Raw genomic sequence first — 14,519 nt, forward strand, 5'->3', positions numbered from 1 at the left:
ACAATTGCACTATGACCTGTTCAGCAGCAAGAGCAGAAGAACAAAGGGCTAGTTGACTTCATTGTGGCTAGGTCTACACTACAGCGGTGTTCCGACCTAAGATACGCAACTTCAGCTATGTGAATACCGTAGCTGAAGTTGCGTATTTTAGGTCGGCTTACCTGGTGGTGAGGACGGGGGAAAGCCGACCGCTGCCGCGCTGCCGCCGACTCCGCTGCCGCCTCTTGTCGAGGTGGATTTCCGGAGTCGACGGCAGAGCGATCAGGGATCGATTTTACCGCGTCCTCACGAGACGCGGTAAGTCGATCCCCGATAAACCGATTGCTACCCGCCGGATCGGCGGGTAGTGAAGACGTAGCCTGTGACTCTGTGCAGGTGCAAGGTATGCTGATGGAAAGCAATTTGCAGTATCAGGGCCGTGGGAGGTTTTTATTATTATTATTATTTTATCTTCTTTTCAGGCCAGCTCCTGCTCTCATTGAAGTCAATGGCCAAACTCCCATTCATTTCCACGGGAGCAGAATAGAGTCCTAAAAGTTAGAACCCTTTTTGTCAGTTGATGGTTTTATCTCAATTATTTTGTGAACTTTTTTCTATTGCTAGCTGTCAGGCGGTGTTTGTTTTCTGTGATTTGCTCACCCAGGCTTCTTACTCCCTATTTATTTTTCTCTTGGTAAAGTATCCTACAGTTTGTGACTTTTCTTATTTTGCTTCACATTGAGAATGAAATCTTGGCCTCGCTGAGGTGAGGTGCAAAGCCCCCATTGACTTCAATAGGCCCAGGGCATATAACCTAAAGTTTATAATCTTTATTTAAATCTTTATCTTCACCTTACCTTAATTCATTTATTTTTGATAGCATTAGCTAGACTGCCCAGTTCATCTAGCATCCCAGAATTTATCTCCTCATCTCTTCTCAATGGGAGCATTTTGTTTCCTTTGCAAACGTTCTAACTGCCTATCTCCACTACAGAGCCTTCTTTTAATCTCTGCATTGAAGCAGGAATTACTGGATGAATTTGTATGGCCTGTGATTTGATGGCAGTCCGACTAGATGAGCATAATAGTCCCTTCTGGCCTTAACATCTAGGACATTTTCTAACTGGTTTTAAAATCAGCGCAGCTAAACCAATTTGAAAACTGGCTTGAGCTGTAGTGTGGACACAATTTAAACAGGTTTAAAAAGCCTGATGCATTTTTACTTAACTGGTTTCAAGACCACCTTGGGATGGACATAGTTCTAAACTAGGGCCTTGTCTGCACTGGGGATTTTCCCTGACCAGGCAATTATACAGTAGCAGTGGTAGAAAACCCTAACATGTGTGGGCAAAGGCACTTTAATCCACAATTTGCACCAGTGCAATTTACCTTGGTTTCAGGTAGAGATGGGCTGCACTGGTGCATATTTTTTTCCTGTCTACACAAAGGGTTTGCAGTGGGATAGCTGCATTCATAGCTGGCCACCAGTGGTGCTATTCACAGTGTAGACAATAGCTGAGGCTTTGTCTACACAAAAAAACTGTGACACTTTAACCAAACTGGTGTATAACTAAAGCCGTATAACCCCTCTAGCATAGGCAAAGCTATATTGGTATGAAAAATGCTTACCCGGGTCTAATTTATTCTCATATAGGAAAGGGAATAAGTGATACTGGTAAACATACACTTATACTGGTATAACTGTTTCCACACAAAATCCCACCCCTAATCACTATACCAGGACAAAAACTAATTAGACCATACCTAAAATTGAGGGTTTAGCTGCCATTGGAGGTAGGTTGGTTTTTTTTTGTTTATTTGTTTATTTTTATGTTTAAATACATAATGACTCCATTCTCAAAGGCACTGAGCACGTGCAGCTCCCATTACCATCAATGGGATTTACAGCTGATCAGCAATTCTCCTTAGTAGGCCAAAAAGACCCTCCCCTTTGGCTTTGTCAGCTAAGGCAATAAGGGTTTCAGGCTGAAAATATCTATATCCATGGGGAATGGATAGCTCAGGGGATTAGCAAAAAATCTACTACCTGCCACTGTTCCAGGTATGTTTAAACTCTCTCGACTGCTCAACCTTTCTGGGTAGAATTTACAAAAGCTCCCAGATTTCAGTGGGAGCAGAGCTAGGCCAATGCTGAATGCATTTGAAACTCCCAACCTATTGACTCCTCTGTTGTCGAATGTGTGGCTCCACATCCTTAAAACATATCCATTCTGATTTCTGATCTGATTTGTTTCATCTCCATTCCTTTGAATGCATTGCAACCATTGGGCACAAACTATTATAAACAGAGAAGCAGCATGACTTTAACATTGTGGTTTGAGAACAGAAATTAAACATTCCTTCTAGATTCTGAAACCAGAAAGTGGATGCTGGGGAGAAGGCAATTAACAATGCATAACATCTGTGAGGTGTCAGTTATCTGGAATTATGTTATATTTATGCTATGTTCTTTTTACAAAGCATCTTTTTTCCCTACACATTACTGTTGAGATGATGCTATGCAGCATGACATCAAAAAAAGCTTTCTTCCTTGCAGATGAAAGATCTTTTCCCAGAGCAGACAACAGTTTGCTTAGATGTGTGGTTCAAAATGAGATGTTGATATTAACAAAGACTGATGATCAACATCAATACACCGGCTGCCTAGCTTCTTTGCTGGATGCTCAACAGAAATACTAGCAAACCTTAAACAATTGTATTGTGTGTTGATTTTAGGATTAAAAGCTGTCTATGGAAGAGTGCACTGAAAAAATGTACTGAGAGTTTCCACTGAAGAAGCTAATTCGTAGTCTAGTCAAGTATCTGTATAACCATGTCTGTCATGGAAATTTGTAATCAACATACTGTTTAAATCACAGATCAATGCACAGTGATTTCTGGCAAATCTAATTAGATCTGATGGGAAGAATGTGCTTGTATTTTTAGAATCTGCAGTTCTCATCTCATTACTTGTTATTTCTGTTTTGATCTGTTTAATGGTGATTAAGGGTCATGAATCATGATACAGTTTGCAACATCAACTAGAATTATCTGGGTAATTTGCTCAGTCCTGTCTATAGTCCAATGCTGAGAGTAGGAAACTGGGGCGGGAGGGAGGGGGCAAGACTCCTGGGACTCTGATTCTCAGTTACACTAGTTTTATGTCAGTGGGCTCTATTGCTGCTTCTGCTACGGACTTGCCACTTGACCTGGGGTAGATCCTTTATGTCTCTGTGCGTCGTTTTACATCTCTGCATGCTGGATGTAATAATACTTGCCATCCTCATGGGGCATTGTAATAATTAATTAGTGACTGTTCTAATTAATGATTGTAAAGTGTTTCAGATCCCTGAAAGTAAGTTGATTTGTATGTACAAAACACTGCATTAATTATTGACATTTATTACATTGTGGAGAAGCAATACCGATATTTATATTTTTAGGTAAGTGCTGTGATTATTTTTTATTGCTATTATTTATTAAGTTGTATTACTGTAACACTCATGACTCAGGACCCCATTGTGCAAGAGGCTGTACCAACACAGAATAAAATGGCAATCCCCGCCCCAAAGGTCTTACAATCTAAGGGTACGTCTACACTACCCGCCAGATCGGCGGGTAGCGATCAATCTATCAGGGATCGATTTATCACGTGTAGTGTAGACGCGATAAATCGATCCCCAATTGCTCTCCCGTCAACTGCTGAACTCCAGCTCGGCGAGAGGCGGAAGCAAAGTCAGCGGGGGAGCCGCGGCCGTTGATCCCACGCCGCGAGGACACGAAGTAAGTAATTCTAAGTCGATCTAAGATACGTCCACTTCAGCTACGCTATTCTCGTAGCTAAAGTTGCGTATCTTAGATCAATCCCCCCCGCCCCCCAGTGTAGACCAGGCCTAAGACAAGAGACAACAGATGGAGGCAGACAGATGGGGGAGTAAAAGAAACAATGCGACAGTTTTACAGGCATCACACCAAAGGACAGTTTGAAGGAGGGCTTTGAAGGAGGATAACGAGCTAGTTTAAGGGGAGTTTCTCCCAAGTGTGGGGGCAGCATGGGAGAAAGTATGAAGGTGCTTGTTTGGAGGTGAGCGATGGAGGCTGACATCATCGACCAACTGGAGGCAAGAGTGGACCTTTCAATACTGAGTGAGAGAAGGTGATAAGTTGTGAATGACATTGAAAGTGAAGACAAGTAGCTTATGTTTGATGTGATAGAGAAGAGGGAGCCAGTGGAAGGGGGTGCAAAGAGCGAGGTGACTTGGTTACAGCAACGGGCTAGAAAAATGATCTTTGCAGCAGCATTCTGAATTGATCCTTTATTACTTAAATCTGCAACTGGTACAATTATTTTTGCAATGTATTTGTCAGTGGCAGACCCCTTCTTTCTAAACAGAGTGGTTTAAATATGCACCCACTAAACATTATAGGCCAAGTCACGGTCCACCTTGCATGGCCATCCAAAGAAGTAAGGTGGTATAAGGCTCTTCCCTGTGGGCAACCCATCTCATGGGTAGTTGAGCCAGGAGGAGAGCATCTTCCTCAGAGCTGCTGTGTCCCCACTTGGTGTGTAAGAGGGAAGGGGCAAGGAGTGGGCAGCACATTGGCTCCACCCCCAATGTGTTGGCCAGCATAGTTGCACCTGTGTCCTGGGGACCTTTGGTGCACGACGTGTAGACTTGGTGCAGGGTATTACCCCACCTACCACCCCCGGAACAAGGCAGAAAGCAGGAGAAAAATTGTAAGAGTTACTATCTACCTCCCACTCTGATACTGGGCCAGCACCACAAGGACCTGCCTTTGCTCAGGGCGTGTGACAAAACCATGAGTTAGCTCAATATCAGCAAACTGTGATGGCAGTTCTAAAGCAGGCTGTGTTATTCTCTTTGGAAAAATAATGCATGAGAATGTTATATGTTTGTTGCAGACAGTGAGATTAAATTAAATGAAGGATCATAGAGAGAGGGGGACACCACAATGGTTTATTGCCAGATTGGCTGGCCCAACCTGTTTATTATGTTTAATGCAATCATGGATGCAAAAGAATGAATGACAAATTCAACACATCTATCTTTGCAATTTAGGAACAGGAAAGGCAGGGTCCCTTCTAGCACCAATGAAAGGAGAGGTAAAGTTTCTCCATTGTTTCTAGAGATTCCATGCTCTGAAATAATATAGGCCTATTGCCTACAATTAGTCAAGCATTGACACCATCTCCACGGTAAGTATTTTCCTAGGAATCTAACACCCTAGCAACAGAATGTCAGAAAACAAAGGTGCTCTTTGTGGGGCCACAGCATTTAATCCGCTGTTTATATGTCATCTTCGTCAGACGGCTCAAAGAACCAGATCTCTGTCTCCAACTGCAGTGTCATATCTCCTATTATGTCTCAGTCATTTCCTCATGGACGTCCCTCCAATATCTTAGGATATCAGTGTGACACTGTATCCCATATTCTTCATAGTGATATTTTTATGATATGGTCCCATGGGATGCATCAGGCGAGGTATTTCCAGTAGAGATAAGGAGGTGTTAGTACCGTTGTGCAAGGCACTGGTGAGACCTCATCTGGAATACTGTGTGCAGTTCTGGTCTCCCATGTTTAAGAAGGATGAATTCAAACTGGAACAGGTACAGAAAAGGGCTACTAGGATGATCCGAGGAATGGAAAACCTGTCTTATGAAAGGAGACTCAAAGAGTTTGGCTTGTTTAGCCTAACCAAAAGAAGGCTGAGGGGGGATATGATTGCTCTCTATAAATATATCAGAGGAATAAATACCAGATAGGGAGAAGAATTATTTAAGCTCAGTAACAATGTGGACACAAGAACAAATGGATATAAACTGGCCATCAGGAAGTTTAGACTTGAAATTAGATGAAGGTTTCTAGCCATCAGAGGAGTGAAGTTCTGGAGCAGCCTTCCAAGGGGAGCAGTGGGGGCAAAAGACATGTCTGGCTTCAAGACTAAGCTTGATAAGCTTATGGAGGGGATGATATAATGAGATTGGTCTTTGACTATTAGCAGTAAATATGCCCAATGGCTTTTGATAGGATGTTAGATGGGGTGGGATCTGAGTTACTACAGAGAATTCTTTCCTGGGTGTCTGGCTAGTGAGTCTTGCCCACATGCTCAGGGTTTAGCTGATCGCCATATTTGGGGTCGGGAAGGAATTTTCCTCCAGGGCAGATTGGCAGAGGCCCCAGGGGTTTTTCGCCTTCCTCTGCAGCGTGGGGCACGGGTCACTTGCTGGAAGATTCTCTGCACCATTAAGTCTTTAAACCATGATTTGAGGACTTCAGTGGCTCAGACACAGGTTTGATACAGGAGTGGGTGGGTGAGATTCTGTAGCCTGCGTTGTGCAGGAGGTCAGACTAGATGATCATAATGGTCCCTTCTGACCTTAAAGTCTATGATTCTATTATAGCATAATTCTGATGCATTTTATGCAAGATAAGTCCTGTGAGGTGTCATTGGAAAAGTTATGGTTTTCTGAATATGATTATCCTATTTGTACTCATGTATCATTTTTGTATCTGAAGTTATAAATATTGACTATGTATCTGTATTGCAAATGTAGTTACACCTGGGTAATGCCCTTTAGACAAGATGCTTTCAGTCTAGATAGTGGGTGGGAAAGGGCCTATTTGGGGCAATGGGCCATTAGGAAAAAACAATGGGTCTTAAGAGAAGCTTATCTCACACCTGGTGAGCCCTCCTGTGAATGCTCCAAACAGCCTGTGAGTGATGGCTGCTATGACTCTACAAGGAGGCGTGATCAGACCTCGTGTCTCTGGACTCCATCTTGGGATGTCAGTGTTTTTCCACAGACTGGTGTGGGAACCAAGCTTTGGAATAAAGGGTTTCTGCCATATGCTAAAGCTATATAAGGCAGGGAGTGACATCATCTGTGGTTCTGCACTCCCCACACAAGAAGACTCCTGGAAACACCTGAGGAAAAAAGCCTGAACTAGGGGAAGTGCTGGACCCAGGCTAGAGGGTTTTCTAGCCTGTGAATGATACACCTGGGGATTCCAAGCTGTAAAACAAATGCAGCTTGCCCCTTAAGAATCTGCAGCCTGCTTGTATCATCTCTTAGGGTGAAAATCTGCTAATTCATAGCCAATCTTTCTAATATATTAGGCTTAGTTTGAATTTTTTATTTGCTAGGTAATCTGCTTTGATCTATTTGCTATCCCTTACAATCACTTTAAATCTATCTTTTGTAGTTAATAAACTTGTTTTTTCTTTATCTAAACCAGTGAGTTGGAGTGAAGTGTATGGGAATCTTAGCTCAAGGGACAAAGACTATTGCATATTCCTCTCCACATTGAGGGAGGGGCGAACTTTATGAGCTTACGCTGTACAGGTCCCTGTGCAGCACAAGATGGTATAATTTTGATTTATACTCATAAGAACATAAGAACATAAGAACGCTCGTACCGGGTCAGACCAAAGCTCCATCTAGCCCAGTATCCTGTCTACCAACAGTGGCCAATGCCAGGTGCCCCAGAGGGAGTGGACTAACAGGCAATGATCAGGTGATCTCTCTCCTGTCATCCATCTCCATCCTCTGACAAACAGAGACTAGAGACACCATTCATTACCCATCCTGGCTAATAGCCATTAATGGACTTAACCACCATGAATTTATCCAGTTCTCTTTTAAACGCTGTTATAGTCCTAGCCTTCACAACCTCCTGAGGTAAGGAGTTCCACAAGTTGACTGCGCGCTGCGTGAAGAAGAACTTCCTTGTATTTGTTTTAAACCTGCTGCCTATTAATTTCATTTGGTGACCCCTAGTTCTTGTATTATGGGAATAAGTAAATAACTTTTCCTTATCCACTTTCTCCACATCACTCATGATTTTATATACCTCTATCATATCCCCCTTTAGTCTCCTCTTTTCCAAGCTGAAGAGTCCTAGCCTCTTTAATCTCTCCTCATATGGGACCCGTTCCAAACCCCTAATCATTTTAGTTGCCCTTTTCTGAACCTTTTCTAGTGCCAGTATATCTTTTTTTAGATGAGGAGACCACACCTGTACGCAGTATTCGAGATGTGGGCGTACCATCGATTTATATAAGGGCAATAATATATTCTCAGTCTTATTCTCTATTCCCTTTTTAATGATCCCTAACATCCTGTTTGCTTTTTTGACCGCCTCTGCACACTGCGCAGACATCTTCAGAGAACTGTCCACGATGACTACAAGATCTTTTTCCTGACTTGTTGTAGCTAAATTAGCCCCCATCATATTGTATGTATAGTTGAGGTTATTTTTTCCAATGTGCATTACTTTACATTTATCCATTTTGCCATTTTGTTGCTCAATCACTTAGTTTTGTGAGATCTTTTTGAAGTTCATCACAGTCTGCTTTGGTCGTAACTATCTTGAGCAGTTTAGTATCATCTGCAAACTTTGCCACCTCACTGTTTACCCCTTTCTCCAGATCATTTATAAATAAGTTGAATAGGATTGGTCCAAGGACTGAGCCTTGGGGAACACCACTAGTTACCCCTCTCCATTCTGAGAATTTATCATTAATTCCTACCCTTTGTTCCCTGTCTTTTAACCAGTTCTCAATCCATGAAAAGACCTTCCCTTTTATGCCATGACAACTTACTTTACTTAAGAGCCTTTGGTGAGGGACCTTGTCAAAGGCTTTCTGGAAATCTAAGTATACTATGTCCACTGGATCCCCCTTGTCCACATGTTTGTTGACCCCTTCAAAGAACTCTAATAGATTAGTAAGACACGATTTCCCTTTACAGAAACCATGTTGACTATTGCTCAACAGTTTATGTTTTTCTATATGTCTGACAATTTTATTCTTTACTATTGTTTCGACTAATTTGCCCGGTACCAATGTTAGACTTACTGGTCTGTTATTGCCAGGATCACCTCTTGAGCCCTTTTTAAATATTGGCGTTACATTAGCTAACTTCCAGTCATTGGGTACAGAAGCCGATTTAAAGGACAGGTTACAAACCTTATTAATAGTTCCGCAACTTCACATTTGAGTTCTTTCAGAACTCTTGGGTGAATGCCATCTGGTCCCGGTGACTTGTTAATGTTAAGTTTATCAATTAATTCCAAAACCTCCTCTAGTGACACTTCAATCTGTGACAGTTCCTCAGATTTGTCACCTACAAAAGCCGGCTCAGGTTTGGGAATCTCCCTAACATCCTCAGCCGTGAAGACTGAAGCAAAGAATCCATTTAGTTTCTCCGCAATGACTTTATCGTCTTTAAGCGCTCCTTTTGTATCTCGATCATCAAGGGGCCCCACTGGTTGTTTAGCAGGCTTCCTGCTTCTGATATACTTAAAAAAACATTTTGTTATTACCTTTGGAGTTTTTGGCTAGCCGTTCTTCAAACTCCTCTTTGGCTTTTCTTATTACATTCTTGCACTTAATTTGGCAGCGTTTATGCTCCTTTCTATTTGCTTCACTAGGATTTGACTTCCACTTTTTAAAAGATGCCTTTTTATCTCTCACTGCTTCTTTTACATGATTGTTAAGCCATGGTGGCTCTTTTTTAGTTCTTTTACTATGTTTCTTAATTTGGGATATACATTGAAGTTGGGCCTCTATTATGGTGTCTTTAAAAAGCGCCCATGCAGCTTGCACGGATTTCACTTTAGTCACTGTACTTTTTAACTTCTGTTTAACTAACCCCCTCATTTTTGCATAGTTCCCCCTTTTGAAATTAAATGCCACAGTGTTGGGCTGTTGAGATGTTCTTCCCACCACAGGGATGTTGAATGCCATTGTATTATGGTCACTATTTCCAAGCGGTCCTGTTATAGTTACCTCTTGGACCAGCTCCTGCACTCCACTCAGGACTAAATCTAGAGTTGCCTCTCCCCTTGTGGGTTCCCGTACCAGCTGCTCCATGAAGCAGTCATTTAAAGTATCGAGAAATTTTATCTCTGCATTTCGTCCTGAAGTTAAATGTTCCCAGTCAATATGGGGATAATTGAAATCCCCCACTATTATTGGATTCTTAATTTTGATAGCCTCTCTAATTTCCCTTAGCATTCCATCATCACTATCACTGTCCTGGTCAGGTGGTCGATAATAGATCTCTAATGTTATATTCTTATTAGAGCATGAAATTTCTATCCATAGAGATTCTATGGAACATGTGGATTCACTTAAGATTTTTACTTCATTTGATTCTACATTTTCTTTCACATATAGTGCCACTCCCCCCCCTGCACGACCTGTTCTGTCCTTCCGATATATTTTGTACCCCGGAATGATTGTGTCCCATTGATTGCTCTCAGTCCACCAGGTTTCTGTGATGCCTATTATATCAATATCCTCCTTTATCACGAGGCACTCTAGTTCACCCATCTTATTATTTAGACTTCTAGCATTTGTGTACAAGCACTTTCAAAACTTGTCACTGTTTATTTGTCTGCCCTTTTCTGATGTGTTAGATTCTTTTTTATGTGAATGTTTATCATCTGATCTGGCCCTTACATTATCCTCCTCCATCCTCTGCTCCTGACTATAACCTGGAGATTCTCTATCATTAGACTCTCCCCTAAGAGAAGTCTGTCCGATCCACATGCTCCTCTGCAGCAGTCGGCTTTCCCCCATCTCCTAGTTTAAAAACTGCTCTACAACCTTTTTAATGTTTAGTGCCAGCAGTCTGGTTCCACTTTGGTTTATGTGGAGCCCATCTCTCCTGTATAGGCTCCCCCCATGCCAAAAGTTTCCCCAGTTCCTAATGAATGTAAACCCCTCCTCTCTACACCATCGTCTCATCCACGCATTGAGACTCTGAAGCTCTGCCTGCCTACCTGGCCCTGCCTGTGGAACTGGGAGCATTTCTGAGAATGTCACCATAGAGGACCTGGATTTCAGTCTCTTCCCAGAGGGGGTGCCTGCCTGGGGAGTTGGGACTTGCCTTAGCTGTAGCCTTTCCATTGTTGGTTCATTGCAGGGGCTGGACAGAGAACCTGCATGTAACTGCAGCTGGGTGTGTCCCTACCTGTATGAATGCTGGTCAAAGTGCTGGCTGGAGAGCTTTGCACCTTGTCACAGCAGTACAGTGTGAAAAGGAGCCCAGGCTGGTGGGTCAGGGGGCTCAATGGTACCCCAGTTCCAGGTGGCACCCCAGGGGGAATCCATCACAATCTGATTGAGTGATGGTGCCACAGCACTGATTTTCATGGAATTCCACTGACCCTTGTATGTCAAGACCATAAATTCTTCTCTCTCAGCCAAGGTTGTCTCTATTTCCTGACTTTTTTACCCCTGTGGACAACTCCACTCTCCTTCTCCTCTTGAAGGCTCAAGCTCTCACTAAGGACCCAATTCTCCAGCTCTCATTTGCTTCAGTGGAAGCTGGTTTGGGATCTAAATCCTGTTGCTGCTGCTTCTCTTGTATCAGCAAAATCTGTCCCTTCCTCTCCATCATTGCTACAAAGTCCCTTGTTCTGACTTTGGTTACCCCTCTGTGACAGTGCTAGGAGCCTAGAGCTGACCCAGCACTCTGGTCACTAGCGTACTAACTATTCCCCCGCCGGAGTGGACTTAATTGGGAAATGGGTGCTCAGTGGCTTAATTAGGCAGTAGGCTGATGAGCTAATGAGAACAATCAGCCCCTCAGCTTGGAGCAGTTAAGGGACCCAAAGGAAGCACAAAGGGAAAAAGCTGGCAGGGGTTGGGGGATACAGGCTCTCAGGGTGAGGAGATCTTCCCCTTCCTGGAATGTGGGCTAAGGGGGAAGTTTAATGTCAACTTGTATGTTGCTGCACAAGGGTGAAGCGGGGGAGGAGACTAACACACTGGTGCTTATAAAGCTGGAAAGCATCCAACCTGCTTGAGGAAGTCCAAGAGAGCCCTGTTACACCCTTCCCTTGAACTGCACCGTGCAACTCTGTCTCTTCATCTCAGTGGTTCTCCTGCCCTGTCTGGCTAATATAATGCTGCTAAAGTTGTCTCTTCACTTAGATAATTTCTTCACTGGCTTCCCATCATTTGCTATGTCATAGTCAAGCTCTTTATTCTCTTCTTCGCGGCTCTGCATCACTTCGAAGGGGAAAGGGCACAGCTCTCAGAGCAATTGGGTCAGGCTCTCTGCAGACTCAGATGGGCACCACTGCGGTGGGGCATGTTTTCAATCTTAACTTCACAAATATGAGGGCGATATTTTTTTACATGAAGCTGAGATTTTGAAGAATAGCCAATCACAGCCGCTGCAGGAGGCAGGCGGGCCGCTTCCCCCCTGTCCCCTCAGGAACAGAGAGAGTTTTTGAGGGAGAGCAACAGGACAGTATTTTCTTAAGAGGAGAAGGGAGCAGCAAGAGCCCAGCAGCTCAGGGCCTCTCTGCTCTTCCTTCTTCATCTGTGAAAAATGAATTGGCTCCTCTCTAATGCTGGAACTCAAGCTTGGGAAGGAGTCACTCAAGCTCCCTTACAGCTGCCCTCTCCCTAGGCTGGGGTGGGGGGCATATGGAGAACCTCTGGAGCTGCCCTCATCCTAAACCTGGGGGGAATGTGATGACCCCCTGCAGCTAACCTCCTTCTAGGCCTGCGTGTGGGTGAAGAATCTACACAGCTGCAGGCGCAGAGGTGAGCTGGGGGCGGTAAGGGGTGTAGCACTGTTGTGCAGCAGGGTGGGCAGAGTTGATGTGGGACAGGGGGCTGGAGCACTACACATTGGGGACAGGGGTTAAAAGGTCGTAAGACAACTCAGAAACATTACTTTTTTGATTTTATTTTATTTTTTTAAACTCGTCATTTCTGGGCCACTCTCATGATTTTTGTGGTTGGCCTGATCTAACACTGCCTCTTACATCTACTTACACGTGCTTAGCGATGTTTAATTAACACCATCTTACCCTATTGATTTCAGTGGAGTTACAGGATTTCATCGAAGTCACTCTGGGAAAGAATCAGTGATTTTAGAGATGATTTTCTTTGATGATGTCAAATGCGAGCTACTTTCCAAAGTGCCTTGCCCCCAAAACACAGGCAAGCAGCAGGGTCTCTCCTATTAATTTGGTTCTTGATGCTTTATCATCTTAGGCAAATTACAATTGTAGATGCATGTGCCTCCCCACATCCCCAGCACTAGGTTTAAGGCTGTGTTAGTGTTCACTTTTACAAGTCGGTAGTGCTGTGAAAAATTACATTATTTTGGGCTAATGTTTGATGCAGGGTTTTTTTGTCACAGGGTATTTTTTTCTTCCTCTAAAATGTGGTAAGAAATTAGTAGAGGGAGGGAGACTATTGAGAAGGAAGGCACTAAAATCCCTTTTTCACTGCATGTTGATATGTTAGGAACGCAGAGTCTGTTTTTTACTCCAGCTGCCAGGAGTTACAAAGCCAGCCTAACCCACATATGGGGAATCCTCAGGTAGCGCAGAGCTGGTGTAATGGTTTTATTCCCTCCCTTGCCAAGCCCATGGATTAGAGAAGTTTTTGGGGAAAGGCCTGTGGTTTATTTTCTTTGGCTGCCCGAATGGCTCCTTGGAGTAAAGTTCTGATCAAAGCCCATTGAATTCAATGGGAGCCTTTCTATGGACTTCAGTAGGGTTTGAATCAGGCCCTAAGGCCATTTACCAGTGAACTGTAATAGATTTAAAATCTTCAAGACTCCAGCCAGCACCAGAATCTGGGTTCATATCCTCTGACAAGTGCAGCTTGGCCGGATCTGAGAATCTCGTCCTAGACCAGGGGTCGGCAACCTTTCAGAAGTGCGGTGCCGAGTCTTCATTTATTCACTCTCATTTAAGGTTTCGCGTGCCGGTCATACATTTTAACGTTTTTAGAAAGTCTCTTTCTATAAGTCTATAATATATAACTCAACTATTGTTGTATGTAAAGTAAATAAGGTTTTTAAAATGTTTAAGACGCTTCATTTAAAATGAAATTAAAATGCAGAGCCCCCAGGACCGGTGACTAGGACCGGGCAGTGTGAGTGCCACTGAAAATCAGCTCGCGTGCCTCCTTCGGCACGTGTGCCATAGGTTGCCTACCCCTGTCCTAGACCTTTAGATCTACTTGACCAGGAAAATAAAGGCGCTGACACATCCAGCTGTGAAAGCAGTGCCAAAACCTAGTGAAGCTGCAGTAGCCCAGATCTGACACTTTGGAACAAAAATATATGTAAAAAGAGAGTTAGTTTTAGTTTAGTTTAACAGGTTTACAAATCCTAGCCATATAAATATCAGAGACAATACAACAACCATTAAAATAAGCTTTTTGTTTAGAGAAATGTTATACAGTAATATAATTATCAGATCTCTCTATTTAATACGGTGTTACCATATGACAGAGTGAGCATCTTTACATTGCCCAGGACATGCCATTTCTAGCGATTTTATTAAATTGAGTGAAATCTCTGATTACATATATGCAACAAACCAGGCATGTGTATCAACGGACACTTGGATCTTTCCAGATGCAGCCAAATTTCATACCGTAGCATTTAATTTTTGCAATAGAACTGATCTAGCACATGCAGATAATCACACGATAGGTGGTTTGGGCACATCAGTTCTTGATTGAGATGTTAAAGC

The sequence above is a fragment of the Terrapene carolina genome, unplaced genomic scaffold (assembly GCF_002925995.2).
Source record: "Terrapene carolina triunguis isolate 2854851 unplaced genomic scaffold, T_m_triunguis-2.0 Scaffold58, whole genome shotgun sequence".
In the NCBI taxonomy this organism is placed as follows: domain Eukaryota; kingdom Metazoa; phylum Chordata; order Testudines; family Emydidae; genus Terrapene; species Terrapene triunguis.